The sequence below is a fragment of the Halichoerus grypus genome, chromosome 2 (genome assembly GCF_964656455.1).
Source record: "Halichoerus grypus chromosome 2, mHalGry1.hap1.1, whole genome shotgun sequence".
Lineage (NCBI taxonomy): Eukaryota > Metazoa > Chordata > Mammalia > Carnivora > Phocidae > Halichoerus > Halichoerus grypus.
The window spans coordinates 70174899-70192243 of NC_135713.1; the positions used below are offsets into that span (position 1 = coordinate 70174899).

General features: G+C 37.1%; 1 long non-coding RNA gene across 1 annotated transcript in view; it reads left to right on the forward strand.

Annotated features, from left to right (window-relative positions):
• The window catches only part of LOC118530046 (uncharacterized), a 192240-nt gene that overhangs the window by 136445 nt on the left and 38450 nt on the right, over window positions 1-17345 (forward strand). Inside the window, exons 2-3 of the long non-coding RNA XR_004914444.2 lie at window positions 16612-16684; window positions 17016-17204. This is a non-coding gene — a long non-coding RNA (uncharacterized LOC118530046). The remainder of the gene's footprint in view (window positions 1-16611; window positions 16685-17015; window positions 17205-17345) is intronic.

The window sequence follows — 17345 nt, forward strand, 5'->3', positions numbered from 1 at the left end:
CAATCCTGACAATATATATAAAATGCAAGCCCCTGGTTCAGAGCAAGAACTCTCCTCTTCAGTGATCAGATGATGTGAGACAGCTAGCTCATGCATCTGCAAAAAATGTTTAGGAAGCCTTAAGAGTCAGAAGACATTCTTCTAATCATTACCGGGGAAAAGCAAGGATATTTCATTTGGAAATGAGCTTAAGTAGAAAGATCTGTGGAGCTAAAATAAGGCAAGGCAATAAACCATGCTTTAAACACGTCAGGTATCATATAAACCCTAAACGCACTTTCTAATACTAAGAAATGCAGATGCCATTAAAGATTTGTCAAATAGCCATTGCAAGATTTAGAGAAGACTAACTTGGGACTCTCTTCTCACAAAAGTCTCTAGGGATTTTGTCAAATACTTTTTAAGGGAACAAGTATTTTACCCTGAATTTGAATTTGCCTGCTGGCTAATTCAGGCTCAATGGACATTTTTTATGTTTGACTTTGGTGTGTGTGAAACTCTGTAAAGTAGCTGGATAAAATTCTACATTGTCTGGTAGGTAACGAGTCTGGGCTGGATCAAATACTGTCAGGTTCAGATTAGAGTTGACCTTATCTTTAGGGTCACATTTTCCAATACTCACACCACTTTACAAGCTTCAGTGTGCATGAAATTATAAAACGTGGAGCATGAGAAAATATCTCCCAGGTTGTTTTTGTGGCAAGAGAGCCCAGAGAAATAAAGTGATTTTCAGCCCTTTGGGTTTTATTATTTTCTGAAGAAAGAAAATTTGGTTAGGGTCAGTTTTCAAGTTTAACAGTTCATCAGCCCATAATTGCACTCATTATTACTGTAGCCAGTTTTATATTGGAGTTTGATTAATAACGATATGCACTTCAGTAATGCTTTCCATTAAGTGGCACTAATTACACTGTAACTGCTGTTCAACAACCAAGCAAGTGTAACTACAATGTCATTTTTATGGAGCCAGATTTGCTCAGAAGGGTACTTTGATAACGCTAATGTGCGAGTGAAGTAACTGAAAGTGTGAGGACAAAGTTACTATTACTTTAAATCCTATAGACATGAAACCATGGCATTATGAGGTTCTTATTGGTAGGAGAAGCTTTTGATATGGACTCAGCAAGAGACTTTGGAATGTAATAAATAAGCATTATCTGCATGGAACTACTTTGGGCTCAAATCTTCAGGCACCCATTTATTTCTCTGATCCTAAACAAATTACTGACCCTCCCTGAAATTACCACATATGTATACGGATGCTTACTCCTGTATCTGTGACATTAAGATTAAATTAGATACTGTCTGTAAAGATGCCTAGTTTAGTGCCTGGTCTATAGCAGAGGCTTTTCCAATATTTCATAAAGGCAAGTTGTCCTCATTCTTTCCATCATTCAGTGGTAGGGAATGGACCCTTGTTCTCTCAGTAAGCCTTCTATTTGAATTAAGATTAAATAAATAGAAATTCTTTAAAAACATGTATGTAGTAGGGAAGAAAAGCGTTAAACTCTAATAGGAAATAGTGCAAATTAATCATCTTTGTAGTAAGAAACTGAAGAAACTATGGGAAGAAGGGGGAAGGTCTAAATTTGATTCACAAGATGAAATATTATGTAAAAAGAGGACAATTCATATTTAGTAGAGCTGGGGTCAAAAATTTCAGTCAGATCTCAAGGAGGAATACATACTAGAAATAATGGAGCAACCCGGAGTGGAAAAATTGCAGAATAGAGTGAATGTGTATTATTTAAGGGTGGTTGGGTTTTCTGTACTATTTCTGGTTCGTCTGCTGATCACTGGCTTTTGTTTTTGCTCTAAAAGTGTTGCTGAAGAAAAAAAATTAGAACAAATTATTGCACTTCCCAGAGTGGGAGATAGGATTTTTTTTTTTCTTTTGAAGAGAAACTACAGAGAATGGGCAGTGTTCCAGTGTCTATAGCAGTACGGTTTGCAGATAATGTATTTAGTAGTGAGTGGTGACAGGCCAACTGTATTAGAATTCTTGCAGGGAATCACAAATATTTGGTGGAGATAAGGTCAGATGATCAAAGAAAGATTAAAATATCTTTATATTCTGATGTGTCTTCTGATTATTTCCTTCACTTGAACACCTCTACTTTTTTTATTTCTTGAAAATCACTTTATATGGTTAAAAGGTACAAACTTAGAGCTACAAAATAAGTTAAGTACTAGGGATATAATGTACTATATATAACGATAGCTAACACTGCTGTGTGATACATAAAAAAGTTGTCAAGAGAGTGGATTCTGAACTCTTAACACAAGGAGATTTTTTTTCTTTTTTCTGTTCTTCTTTCTTTGTTTTTTATTGTATCTATATGATATGATGTATTTTAGCTGAACCTACTGTGATAATGAATTCACAATATATGTGAATCAAACCATTATGCTGTATATCTTAAACTCATACAGTGATGTAGATCAATTACTTCTCAATGAAAATGGAAAAAATAAAAAGGAATGTAAAAGTAATATTTAAAATTACCTTTTAAAATTAGCTCATATATTCTGGGGCTTGATGTAAAGAGAGATGTACAAGAAACAGGGAGAGAAACCATTTAGATATAATTATGTCTCTGTACTTCTGGGTTATTGGAATATTACATGAATGAAAAAAGAGAAAGAAAGAAAAGAAAAAAGAAACGAAATTTCAAATGGTATTTCTCTTTTGAACAATGTGCCCTTTCAGCACATGATGTGATGAGCACTGAGTGTCACACCCAAGTGATAAATTATTGAACACTACATCTGAATCTAATGATGTACTATATGTTGGCTAATTTAATTTAAATAAAACATTAAAAAAATAAACAATGTGCCCTTTATCCCAGTTTCTAATCACATGAGTTATTGTTAGTGCCCAACAATATAATGTAATAATTTAGCAACAAGGCTTTATGACACATGCAGTTGAAAGACTAGGATCTATTGAGTTAATGCCAAGAGGCAAGGAGACTTGGGTGTAATGAAAAATCTTAAAGGCTGGTGAGCTTACTGACAGGGATGGGCTCTTCCTGAATGCTGGCATCCCTGATTAATAGCTGGTGAGCATCAGTAATTAAATATTTGGCTCTGATTTTCTGGGTTGTAATAAACTCTCAACTTTTGCTTAAACTTGTTGAAGGAGTTCCCATATTGCCCTTCAAAGAAGAATTTTGTGAACTTCCATTTATCTAAAAACACAGAACTGTGAGGAAATTACAGGTTCCCATAACATCCCATAACACTGATATTTGATGAGAAACAGTCACACCAACAATGGGCAAAACCACCAACTGAATAAGGAGGCAAAACACCCAATATCTGGGAGACAGAACACTCAAACCCATCTCCAGCCAAAGATGTTCTTGAACCACTGATATTCATGTGGAATATTTAATCAGTAGTCTGTTTTTAGTTAGCTGTAAATATGTTAAAAAGATAATATTGTACAGAATTGTGACTGTTTAAAAATAATGAGTTTAGTGCTCCCATTTATATAGGTATATATTAAGTCCCAGAGCTATGTGGGTTAAAATATTATAAATGTCACCTTTCAGCTTTTGATACTTCTTTCCAAATAATTCATTAACCGAAAATGTAGAGAAAACTTAAATATAATAAACTTCCTCATTTGTGCTAAGTTAAAAATAGGTTTATGTAAAAAAATAGGTTTATGTAAATCTATTTAAAATATTTAATTCATCATAAAAATATGAGTCATTGTTTTTGGAAAAACTGATGCCTGAAGAGTTTCTATTGAGAGTGAGTTGGCAGCAAACGTAATATGAAATAATGAATGGAACAGAACACAAAGACTAGAGGCTTATCAATTCAGAGTATAGCATAAACTAATTATATGATGGTTACTTGGTCCACTGGTTATAATCAGCCTAACACAGGTTCTTTACAATTTAAAAGAATAAATATTTAATTATAGTTAGTAAGGATTCTATGAAAAACCTATATTTTGGTAAAGGAAAACTATACAAGGTCATTTAACATTGAAAACACAGCCTTTTCCTTGTGTAAAGATTTATTTGTTGCTAAATGCATTCAGATTTTGTTAAACACCGTATATGATCTATCAGTTTCAGATGTTGGTACATCTGATAGCACGGCATAATAAAATATTACCTTGGGTACCTGTAAACACAAGTTATCAAAAATTTCTAAAAGTAAAGAGTTATTCATTGTTCTCCAACTCTCCAAAAAAACCAAAAAAGCAAAAAACAAGAAAAAACAACATAGAACATGTTTTTGTGTCAATAGTAACCATAAGGAAGCTAAATGGCAAATTTCCCCCACAGTTGCAAGACTGAAACTTTAATGTGGTCAATTGTCTGCCTCAACCAGTGTGACCTTTTGGTGGCTGCACCAAGGAACATGTAGAAAGAGTACAATGTCAGCACTTAAGAACTTCCCAGAGTCATAAATACGTTTTATTTAGATTGACCCCAAATTATTTGCATGTTCAGGCTAAATTAACTCTACTGAATCACACCATTTACAATCTGATATCGTTTTCCTTGCTTTAAAATTTCCTATAATTAGTAACTAGGAATCCCTAATCATTTGAAATCTTATTGTAAAATCCATGTGTGTTCTAAATGTATTGTATGTAATAGTGTCAACTTTACTAAATCTCCAGATTGAAGTTAGTACTCCAACAAAATTCTGTTCATCTTGACACTTGCTCACTTTCACTTCTCCGTCTTTATCACATCATCTTTATAGCTCTTGGGGCAGAATTCTACTTTATCGGGAGTTTGTGAAAAAGCTTCTCTTTAATTCTCAATATGTTCCCATAGGGTGTAGTCTAAAAGTCTAAAAGACAATCTAAACATTTAAAAATCTTATCTAAGAAAAAGGTGAAAAAAATTTCCCACACCTTTACCTGATTTGGAAATGGTAGTCTACTTTTTCAACTGTTTTTCCCATATACTCATCATCTATTCATTTCTTGATACATAGCTGACCTTTAACAACAGTGTGGATCCATTTATACGTGAATTTTTTATGGTAGAGTACTGTAAATGTATTTTCTTTTCCTTATGATTTTCTTAATAACATTTTCTTTTCTCTAGCTTACTTTGTTGTAAGAATACAGTATATAATACATCTAACATACAAAGTGTGTGTTAATTGATCGTTTATGTTATCGGTAAGGCTTCTGTTCAACAGTAGGCTATTAGTAAAGTTTTGGGGGGTCAAAAATTATATGCAGATTTTCTGCTGCATTGGGGACTGGCATCCCTAACCCTTGTATTGTTCAGTGCTTGCTTTGGCCGCACATATATCCTAGCCCTTGCACTGTTCATCTGTCAACTCTATTTGTTTATTTGAAAAAAAAATGTAGACAAAATTTTACTACTTGAACCAAATTCAACTCACACACACAGTATACTTTTTAACATGTATTTATTCTAAGTCATGCACAGTATTTATGCCATCAATTTTTATTTATGCAAGAATCAATAATTATCTTTATTTATAGATACCATTGACAATTACTACAGATTATCAGAATTGATCTGGACCTGCATCTGCACTGTTAGAGTTGTTTGAAACATGGAGGTGGGAGATTAACTAAGGCCTTTCAAAGAAAGAGATTTCCATACATACATATGCACGTGCACACACACACACACACACACTCACATACAGACCTTTGAGTATGTTTGGCTGAATACCTTTGGATCTATATATTTTTGGGTGCTTATGCAGTTAAAAATTTCTTAAACAACATACTTTATTTTCCTCTACTCTATGCAACCTAGATAACCAGGATAAGGTCTACAGAAAAATATAAATGGCTCATGTCTTCTTTCTTTTTAAAATATTCACACTTTTCCATTTATTAGTGAAGATAGCAGTTATCTGCCTTTCTGTGTATGTGTGTGTGTGTGTGTGTGTGTGTGTGTGTATGCATGTGGATGTCCGTAGACAGCAAAACACAGCTTTATTTTTCTTTAGTTTTCTTACTGACAGGCAATTCATTTATCTTAAAATAGAAAAATTTGCACCAGTGTGAAGATATTCATATATATGGAGAGAAATCCTTGTCTTTATATTATAATCCTAATATGCAAATTGATATTCCAAATAAAGTAAGATATATCTACACAGATAAGAATGTCCAAATTGTACTGGGTAGTCTTATTGTTAGCCCTCAGTAGGTTTTCTAGTCCATAATTTTGGTCTATCTACCAGACGCTTCATATATATATATATATATATATATATATATATATATATATATCCTTTCATATTCCCTTAGTCGCTCCCATCTCTAGTTTTAGTTGTTGCTGAGACAAACCAGTTCTGCATGGGTTTCAACCAACTTCACAATGGTGCAACCTAAGATTGTCTCACAGCATGTCTGGGCTGCACACCTTTAGCCCTATGTCTGTATCTTCTTGGTAGACACTAAGGCTTGAGACTTCTCAGGGCCCCCTCAGTATCCACACATGCACAAGCTAGATGTATGTGAGTTAAAACTCTGTGTGTTGAACCAATGGAAGACAGGAGGTCTGTAGAGCGACCTATGGGATACAGGAACAGATTAATACATTTTCTCTCTCCTTCTGAGTATAGTTTCTACTGAGAAGTAGTTGTTTATTTGGCCTCTTGGAAGAGGGTGTAAGTGAAATCAATCAACTGGTTGCATGTGATACAATGCAGTGGCCAGCTAAATAATACATCATTTTACTGATACTTCCTTCTTCTTGACTTACTTGTTATTTCCCTTCACTCCCTCTTTGTGGGATTGAGCTCTAGTAAAAGTTCAAGGCTTCAGGTTCTGCTTTCTAGGAAACTCAGATTAAAAGTGGTATCAGAAATGGCCCTCAAAGACAAAACTCATGGATCTATTGGCAATAAGATTCATTTGCTGATGATATGCAGGGTGATGATATGTTACGGTGTATAGTTGCTTCACAGTTACTAAGGACTGATCTACAGTTAAACAGGGTAAGGTTCAAATAGAAGGTAGGGTGCTACTTTTTACAATGTTATGGGGTAAAGGTAATTATAAGAATTGTGGAGTGGGAGGGGTTGCCTGGGTGGCTCAGTTGGTTAAGTGTCTGCCTTTGGCTCAGGTCATGATCCCAGGGTCCTGGGATTGAGCCCGACATCGGGCTCTCTGCTCAGCAGGGAGTCTGCTTCTCCCTCTCCCTCCGCCTGCCGCTCCCCCTGATTGCGCTCTATCTCTCTCTCTCTCTGTCAAACAAATACATAACATCTATGTAAAAAAAAAAAAGAAAGAAACTCTCTTGTTCTATAACCAGAAATCACACTGCACTGAACATAGAGCCAAAACAGGTCTCTCATATCAAAATCAGGTCTTAACCAGAAAAAGACAGGGACTCTAAGACTTATCATGAGGCCATTTGATTGGGCAAGACTGAGATTCTTGAATCACTAGATTTCCTGAAATTTCTGGGGTAGCAGAAGCAACTCCTTTCACCTTCTTTGCAGAAGCAGACTCCTTTCCCATGGAAACCATGCAATAATAGTCATATCTGAGGCAGTTGCCTTACAAGATGGTGCTTATTCTCCCCTGAATTTGCACCCACCACTCCTCATTGTCTTCTGGCCAATAACCAGGGTAGATCTCCTAGCACAGCCATGCTAAGAAATATAGCCCTTTTGTTCAAGCCTATTTGCTTGAGGAATTTTAGCATCTGGCTAATATATACCAGCAGGTACTGGGGGAACAGGTCAAATTAGAAATGAGAATCTTCACAATAAGAACACAGAATAGAAAGCTGGAAAGTGGAGAATTTATTGACACTGGAGCACTGATTCACAATTTGGGATTAAACATTCTGACAAGGCTCTAGTCACAACAATCTGCTAATTTGATTCCTTAAATCTAGCCCTTGACCATGCCTTGTAACACAGTGTGTTTTGCTTTCAAAATCTACAGCAGCCCACCAATTGCTGTGTCTCTTTCTTAGTAGGAGATGCAAAGAGAAACAACTCTTTTGCTTTAGAGGGAGAGCATAACCCAGCATACCACCAGACCCTGGACCCTAAAACTTCTTTCATGTGGCAGGCCCACAGACTTTTGGGGGTTTAATTTGCTCTCATTGACACAGAAGTGTTTTATTAGGGTGTCCAGAGTGATTTCTACTTCTTACCAGATCTAATTTGTTTGATGTCACAAATACAGTGGACTAGCTGATATTCTGTAGAATGGAAAGATGACCATGTCCTTATGAATATATTTCTCCCCCCCCCCTTTTTTTCCTATGACTGTGTTTCTATGAAAAACAGAAAGTACAACTGCTATGTGAATGCAAATTGTTTTTTTCTTCTCTCTTGTTTGGGTTAAAGAAGAAAGCATTTGCCACCTGATCAATAGCCTCACACCAAAATAGAGAGGCTGTGGATCTGCTCCAGTAAGGACCCATTTAGCATGACAGCTGGGACTGGCAGTACTATCTGGTGAAGTTTACATTAGTCTACAGTCATTTGCCACAATCCATCTGTTTTTTTTTTGAGCCAGACGATGGAAGATATTATCCCTGAATCCAACGAAGGTTTGACAGTGGCACTAATCTATGTGACACCATTCCTCCTGAGATGCTCTGTTGCTTCCTAGTTACTATTTTGGCCAAAGGAAAATGGGTATAGTAGGCAGTTTCAGAAGCTCTCACTTGGCCTTTCCTCCATAATTATACTTACTCTACTAATCAGACAGGCAATGTGAGAATTCTGGAGCTACAGTATATATTTATCCTGATTGTGTACTCAAGGGACTAGGTAATTTGTCACAGGGTTGAACAACTATGAATAATCACAGATTGGCACCATTATAACTATCCATAGTGTAGAATCATTATAAATAGACTTGGGTCCAAACTACATTTATGACCCAATCTCCATAAACCAACCATCTAATTAGAAGAACTTGATGGAATTTTAGGTCCCCTCATATTGGTGTCATCTCAAACCCTGTATCTCATTGTCCTCAAACTTTTGGCTATATTTACCTCCCCTGTACATATAGCTACTGTGCAAATAACCAGAGTTGGGGGAGGATTGGTGAAACCTTTACTGTTTATTTACAGGAGAGGAAATGAGTAGGTGACTGGGATGGTACCCAGTGCATCTGTGGAATGTATGCCCTCAGAAAGAAGCATCTGTGTTGAATCCATATTAACAGGATGAAAGGCCTAAGAAATGGATACCGAACAGGTTGCTTTGGTTAATTTTATATGTCAACTTGACAGGGCCACAAGATGCCCTGACATTTGGTTAAACATTATTCTGGGTCTGTCTGGATGAAATTAAACTGATAAAGCAGATTGCTCTCTCTAATGTGGGTGGGCCCTATCCAATCAGCTGAAGGCCTGGATAGAATAAAAAGGCTGACACTCTCTTGAGTAAGAGGAAATGGACTCCTGCTTAACTACCTTGATCTGGGTCATTGGTTTTTTCCTGCCTTTGGACTCAAATGGACACTGACTGAAACACCATCATCCTCTAAGTTGCTCAAGCCAAATACTGCATATTATCATCCTTGGTTCCCTCTTTCCCTCACTCCCATATCTAGTTTATCAGCAAGATTGGTCAATTCTATCTCATATATATATATATATATATATATATATCTCCTGAATCAGTCTATTTTTATTTTAAAATCTTTTTAGTTCTAACTACCTCCATCTCTGACCTCACAGGAATCTTCTACCTACTCGCCCCTACTTCTATTCTTACACAATCAATCCGTTCTCCACTAAGCAGTAAGATGTTCTTTTAAAAATGTAAATTATTACATGTCATTTCTCTGTGTAAAATTCACAGTGCTTTCCCATCACATGGGAAGTGCATTTCAAATGCCTTACTTGGGCTTTCCAAGCTCTCATGGTTGGCCAGTGTATGCCCTGTCCCAACTGCTCTCCACTAATGATACTTGCTCAGTACTCCCCAGACACACTGCTTTTCTATCTGTCCCTTGACCATGCCAAACTTATTCTTGCCTTAAGGCCCTCTACATCTTACTCTTGCATGACTTCCAATCATGCAAATATCAGCTTAAATGTCTCCACCTTAATGCAGGTTTTCTTGACCACTCAACATAAAATAGCTATGCAGGCACCTGCTATTAATTTTTACTGAATCTTCATGGAGAAAATATCAAAATGCTAATTAAGGTTTGACTGAAGAAGGATGTGGTCAGAGGTGTGACAGATAAATTCTAGGGCAGGACTGTTCAGGGGAGTACAGATTTTTTAAAAAAAAAATCAACAGCAGTTAGTTCCTTGAAAAAAAAAATGTCTCTAAAGACCTTCGGACAAATAGGTTAAAAAAGAAAAGACATGCAGTAAATAATGTGAGCCTCAGGGAGGGGCAGCAGATAGTATATGTCGATTTTAAGTATTGCTAACAGAATAGACATTTGCAACACACATGGCAATGTTCAAAGACAGTGTTTGGGATCAAGAATGACTTGTAGTTTTGCACCTATTTAATAACTTTATTACTTGGCAGGCTGTACTATCTGAATAGTATACTGGACAGAAAGACAAATTTGTATAAAAAGGATGTTATGGGCATCCTTATCAATAAATGATATTTAAGGTGATTTTAAGTTTTCCTTAAATATTGGTTGAACTGTTTTATACTACTCAAACCAATATTAGCCACATGGTCTAACTCCATTGCAATGCAGTGTAACTGTAAGAGTAGTCAATTATTTATGAATCAGTGGAAACATCTGGAAGCTTGACCTCCTTTTGATATTAAAAGGACTTGGAGCATTTGCTGTATTTCACTATTAGTGCCACTTCAGTTATTACATGCTCTGCCAATGTTTTATGTAACTGGACTGATTTCCTTCCGACTTATAAGGTCAGCTGGCTGTGAAGGGATTGAGTTTTCTAGGCACTGCTGCCTGCGTCTATCTCCTTACTGATATGGTGCCCTGCTACCTAATGCTCAAACACAGTGGAAAACATGTTATTCTAGCACTGTATAGCATATTGCATAAGCATTAAAGAGAATAAACTAATTTATTTTCCTGAACCAATCTTATCTTCATGCTTTTTATTATTTCTAATCTTTTCCTTTTTTGATATATACCTGTGTCTGTACACACACACACACACACACACACACATACACACACACAATTATATGTTTCTCTTCTGTATCTAAAAAAAATACAATGGCTTTACCCACAGGTATAATTTATTTCAGCCAGTTAGAAAAGAATGCATCGGTTTTTTATCAAATATATTTCCAGTGTATTTTGCATGAAAAGTAGAGATGGAGAAAGTATATGTTCAAGGACTGATGACATATGCACTAAAATATATGCAAACATACATAAGTCTGCACAGGTGAACTTGCAATTCTATCTCTGGCAAGACAGAGAATATGCAACTAAGTGGATGTATCCTACTTAGTTGGATAATCCCAAACTGCAGGCAATCAAGTTATTTGTATTTGGCTTTGTTATTTTTCTGCCAACAGACTTTTGTTCTAATTCATTTTGCTTAGGCTTATTTTCATGGAATATTTATTGTGCATGTGCTCTGTATCAGACACGATACTAGACACTGGAGATAAAAATGATGAATAAGATAGTCTGTGGTTCTAATGGGTTTCAGGCTTTTCACATGTTCTAAACATAGAGCAGCATAGCACCAGGATGAAATGTTTAGGGAACTTAAATGGGAGATAAGAGTAACTCTTCTGACATTAACAACAAACATAAACAAATAAACAATCAAAACAAACTTCCAGTTTAATAGTTAATCTGATTAGTTCCAAGAGCTCCTAAATTTTCTTATCAGGGTGGCTGAGTATCAATATTGAAAGAACTGAGGTGAAAATAGCAGAACAAGCAATGTTAGTCCGAGGAAGGGGCCATGGAAGGAACATATTTGGAAAATGAGTATTTCTAATTTCAACAGAAAATAAATTCTGGGGGAGATATAAACTCCTCAAATGTGGGCATGGAAAACTGAGAACTCTGGAGCATACTCTGTCCCCTGAAGTCATAGAAAAGAACACATTATCTAGTGCCTGTTTTAGCCCCTTATCTATTCCTGGTAGCTTCTTGTGCTCTTGTTGCTAGGCTTTCTGCAACATAATGCCACCACTATGGCAACTGATGATTGGATCAGCAATTTGACTCTAAGACCATCTTAGATGGAAGACTGCAAGGTAGCCTGGCCCTAGAGTTCTAATAAGCAAGTTAAGCCTCCAAAGGTCCCTAGGCATCGTGCTCCCTAAACGGAGTGTGACTGACGGACCCAAAACACCCCTTCCCTTGGAGGGTTTGAATAGGAGGCATAAAGATAGAGGCAGCAGCCGGCGACGGTAGAGTGCTGTAGAAGTTGAGAGTTACGTTGAAAGAAGGCCTTATGCAGAAATTGCCAGTCAGTGGAATCCATGTGATTTGAAGACAGAAGGTAGTAAAATGTGGGAGGTGGTAGAGCAATAAGCAAGCAAGGGGCATGAAATAGAGAAAAGGAGCTTAGACTAATGTTCCCGAGTAGAGGCAGGCACAGTAGCAACAGAGACATAAAATAGCTGAATCATCTTAACTGCAGGACTCCAGAGTAATGAGCAATGAATGCCTGCTCTGAAGATGAGCTTCACGTGTCCTTCGGCTAGCCAGGGGGTCCCAACTTTAACTAAGAAGTAAGCATGAGTTGTGATTACCATACTCTGTTTCTACAGAAATAAAAGCTTCATATAGTCTTTCTCCTATAGTGGGCCCAAACACTTCAGAGAAACAGATCTGTGACTAAAAGTTACATCACATGGGAAAATGGGTCCCCTAAATAAACTCTTCTCTATGATGAATTATATCTGCAAAACTTCTATTTATAAAATGCATCTGGCCAGAATTTTGATGAGTGACCAGGATTTCTTAAATGTCCCTGTCTTTAGAATCAAACAAATTGGGTAACAAAGGACCCATGCGGTCACGTGGTAATCATAACTGAATGTGAAATGATCTCATTCAGTTCCTTTTTCCTACAGGGGAAAGGAAGCCTCCAAAGGTCTCCAGGCATTTTGCTTTGTGAGTGCATATATTTCAGCAAAAACATCTATAAAGCAAATCCATTCTCTTTTATGATAAAATCAATATTCTGTAGAAAAAATAAGGAAAAGAAACTTCTTGACTATGGAACAATGTTCCTTAAAGACAACATCAGGAAGGAAGAGCTACACCTAGGGTATCCTGTGTTGCATGGTGGTACAAGAGAAGCAGGATGTTGAAAGGCACAGGCCTATCTCCTTTGTGGGATCCCACTTTACCCCAACCAAATGCTTTTCTCCTTTTCAGCTTGGATGGCTTCTCATCTTCTGTCTTTAAACAAATGAATTGTCAGGGTTTCACACCCAAGCCCAATCCTCATTATCTTTAATGGGAAAAAGTGAGGCCCTGCATACTCAGGACCAGGGGTTCAAGCAGGAAGGAATAGAGCACCAGAGCTCTGATTTTACCCTAAATAGCATCCTCCTTTTTTTTATGAGGCCTAGCTACAGGACTGCTAGAATGGTTTCTTCTTTTCTTTTTGTTCCTTGATTTCTCTCATTAAGCACCAATTAATTGGCAGGCATAGGTTTTCTACAATCTCTTAGACTCAAGAAAAATGGCGAAAACGAAGATTCAAAACATTTTAGGGTAACAGAGAAAGGAAACTAATGACAGTTTGCTTTCATTCTTTAAGTAATGGAGGAGGAATGTTAACCACACAGAGAAAGGTTGGGATAGAAATGGGTAATAAAACTGGGAATTGCTACTGTGAAAATATGGCAGGGAATCAACTAGAGATGAATAAGAGAATTGCAATAAGGGTCCAAGAGCTGATGGATAGCATGCCTTATTACAGTGATTTGCACATTTTTTTCCCTTCAAGTCATGACCAAATGTCCTTTGGCAGAAGTCCATGTTTGAGGATGGGAAAATTTACATCTTTATTTTCAGTAACCTTGAACTGAAATTTACATTTCCTTCAATTGTGAATATAGTCCACAAACCACATTAGTATTAGTTCTTGACATTTTATGCAATTGAAATATTGGATATTTTCATACCATATTAGAGTTATAGTACTTCAAATATCATCTATTATGCTCCAATGGTATCCCTTTTTATTAAAAGTTTTTACAGAGGAATTATTACAGTTTCATTTTTTGGGTATTTCAATATAAGTAGTTTCCTTTGTATTCTATATATGTATTTTTTTATTATGTTCAGTTAGCCAGCATATAGTACATCATTAGTTTTTGATGTTGTGCTCAATGATTCATTAGTTGCATATAACACCCAGTGCTCATCACAACACGTGCCCTCCTTAATACCCATCACCCAGTTACCCCATCCCCCCACCCACCTCCCTTCTGTAACTCTCAGTTTGTTTCCTGGAATCCAGAGTCTCTCATGGTTTATCTCCCTTTTTGATTTCTTCCCATTCCATTTTCCCTCCTTTCCCTTGTGGTCCTCAGCACTATTCCTGATGTTCCACATATGAGTGAAACCATGTGATAATTGTCTTTCCTTGATTGACTTATTTCACGTAGCATAATCCCTTCCAGTTCCATCCATGTTGATGCAAATGGTGGGTATTCATCCTTTCTGATGGCTGAGTCATAGTCCATTGTATATTTGTACCACATCTTCTTTATCCATTCATCTGTTGAAGGGCATCTTGGCTCCTTCCATAGTTTGGCTATTGTGGACATTGCTGCTATGAACACCGGGGTGCATGTGCCCCTTCTTTTCACTACATCTGTATCTTTGGGGTAAACACCCAGTAGTGCAATCACTGGGTCACAGGGTAGCTCTATTTTTAACATCTTAAGGAATCTCCATACTGTTTTCCAGCGTGGCTGTACCAGCTTGCATTCCCACCAAAAGTGTCAGAAGGTTCCCCTTTCTCCAAATCCTCGCCAACACTTGTTTCCTGTCTTGTTAATTTTGGCCATTCTAACTGGTGTAAGGTGGTATCTCATTGTGGTTTTGATTTGTATTTCCCTGTGATGTTGAACATTTTTTCATGTGTCTATTAGCCATTTGTATGTCTTCTTTGGAGAAGTGTCTATTCATATCTTCTGCCCATTTCTTGACTGGATATTTGTTTTTTTGGGTGTTGAGTTTGAGAAGTTTATAGATCTTGGATACCAGCCCTTTATCTGTAGTGTCATTTGCAAATATCTTCTCCCATTCTGTGGATTGCCTCTTAGTTTTGTTGACTGTTTCCTTTGCTGTGCAAAAGCTTTTAATCTTGATAAAGTCCCAAAAGTGCATTTTTGCTTTTGTTTCCCTTGCCTTTAGAGATGTGTCTTGAAAGAAGTTGCTGTGGCCAATGTTGGAGAGGTTACTGCCTATGTTCTCCTCTAGGATTTTGATGGATTCCTGTCTCACATTGAGGTCTTTCATCCATTTTAAGTTTGTCTTTGTGTATGGTGTAAGAGAATGGTCTAGTTTCATTCTTCTGCATGTGGTTGTCCTATATTTTTTAATTTATTTTTATTTTTTAATTTTCTAAAATTTAAATTCAATTAATTAACATATAATGTATTATTAAAAATCTTTTTTTTTTTAATGATTTTTTATTTATTTGACAGAGAAAGACACAGCGAGAGAGGGAACACAAGCAGGGGGAGAGGGAGAAGCAGGCTCCCCGCAGAGCAGGGAGCCCGATGTGGGGCTTGATCCCAGGACCCTGGGATCATGACCTGAGCCGAAGGCAGACGCTTAACGACTGAGCCACCCAGGTGCCCCTAATGTATTATTAGTTTCAGAGGTAGAGGTCAGTGATTCATCAGTTTTATATAATACCCAGGCTCATTACATCACGTGCCCTCCTTAATGTCCATCACCCAGTTACCCCATCCCCCCAAACCCCTCCCCTCCAGCAACATTCAGTTTGTTTCCTATGATTAAGAGTCTCTTATGGTTTGTCTCCCTCTCTGATCTATGTTTTTTTAATATAAAATATTTCTAGGGGTGCCTGGGTGGCTCAGTCATTAAGCGTCTGCCTTCAGCTCAGGTCATGATCCCAGGGTCCTGGGATTGAGCCCTACATTGGGCTCCCTACTCAGCGGGGAGCCTGCTTCTCCCTCTCCCACTCCCCCTGCTTGTGTTCCCTCTCTCGCTGTCTCACTCTCTCCATCAAATAAATAAATAAAATCTTTAAAAATATATTTTTAGGAAGAGTCTATGGTGTTCATATGCTTTATCAAATTACCAAAGGTATTCATAGCATGTAAAGGGTTAAGAATGCCTGTTCTTTGCTGTCTCAATATTTGTCATACAAAATATAATACTCAAGACTAAGGGGGATGGGATACAATGGAATGAAATATTGTTATTGGAATGGACAAAAAATATAAGCAATTACTTAGGCTCATCAGCTACTATGAGATGCTGCTTTTTTATGCCAAAATTTTAAATATTATGACTTAAGTGGTATTTTTCTTTTACAAATGCCCAGGACTTTTGTTTACAGTCAATTAAACCTGTCTCATTTATCCTCTCTAACCTTCAGTCAGAATACCCACATAATGTAGCATTCATATTTTAACATTGTGTGTCAAACAGCATGATTTAACGCTGATGAAGGCTTCTCTGTATAGGTACTTTATTTGCTGAATATCCATGGATGCCATTTACAAGTCCTGTGGTTGCTAGCATCAGGGATTTTTGCAGGTAAATATTGATTGTGGACCTTTGATTTTTTACTGATTGATAAATCAGTGCCTAAATGAGGTGACTGAAGAAGACTGACAATTTAGCATCAAAACAAGGACTGCAATAATGTAATGGATATCTGTTCCTCTTTGCACTCGCCATGCCAATACCCATTCCCCATCAATTTTTAGGAAAGCAACCAATGTTTCACTTTATTAAAACATCCTTCCACTCTTAATTCCTATGATTCAGTTGGGGCTGGCCCCTTCTCCAGCTTCAGGGGTGAGTATGTAACTCAGGTGAATTAATTAAGAGAACTCTGTTTTCTTTTCCATTGTGGTTGTCATAGGCAGAGGCATAAATTATCTAGGCAACTAAACTCATTTTGAGGGACATTCACTGGAACTTTTGGGGAAAAAAAAAATGGGTGTTGTCGAGAGCTTACATGAAGCCTGGAGCTGTTTGCAGCCATCTTTCCACCAGGATAGCAGAGCATGCCAAAGAACAGAAGTTCTACAGAAAAGCATTACTAGACATGGTAAGAGTCATTTTCATTTTTGTGACCTAATTAGAGTGTTGAATTTAGCTGTGCCTGAAGTCAGCATGTGGGTTTTCATTTCTGTGTTCCTAACCATGTGAATCTAAGTCCATTAAGTCACTTTAAGATTCAGTTACCTGG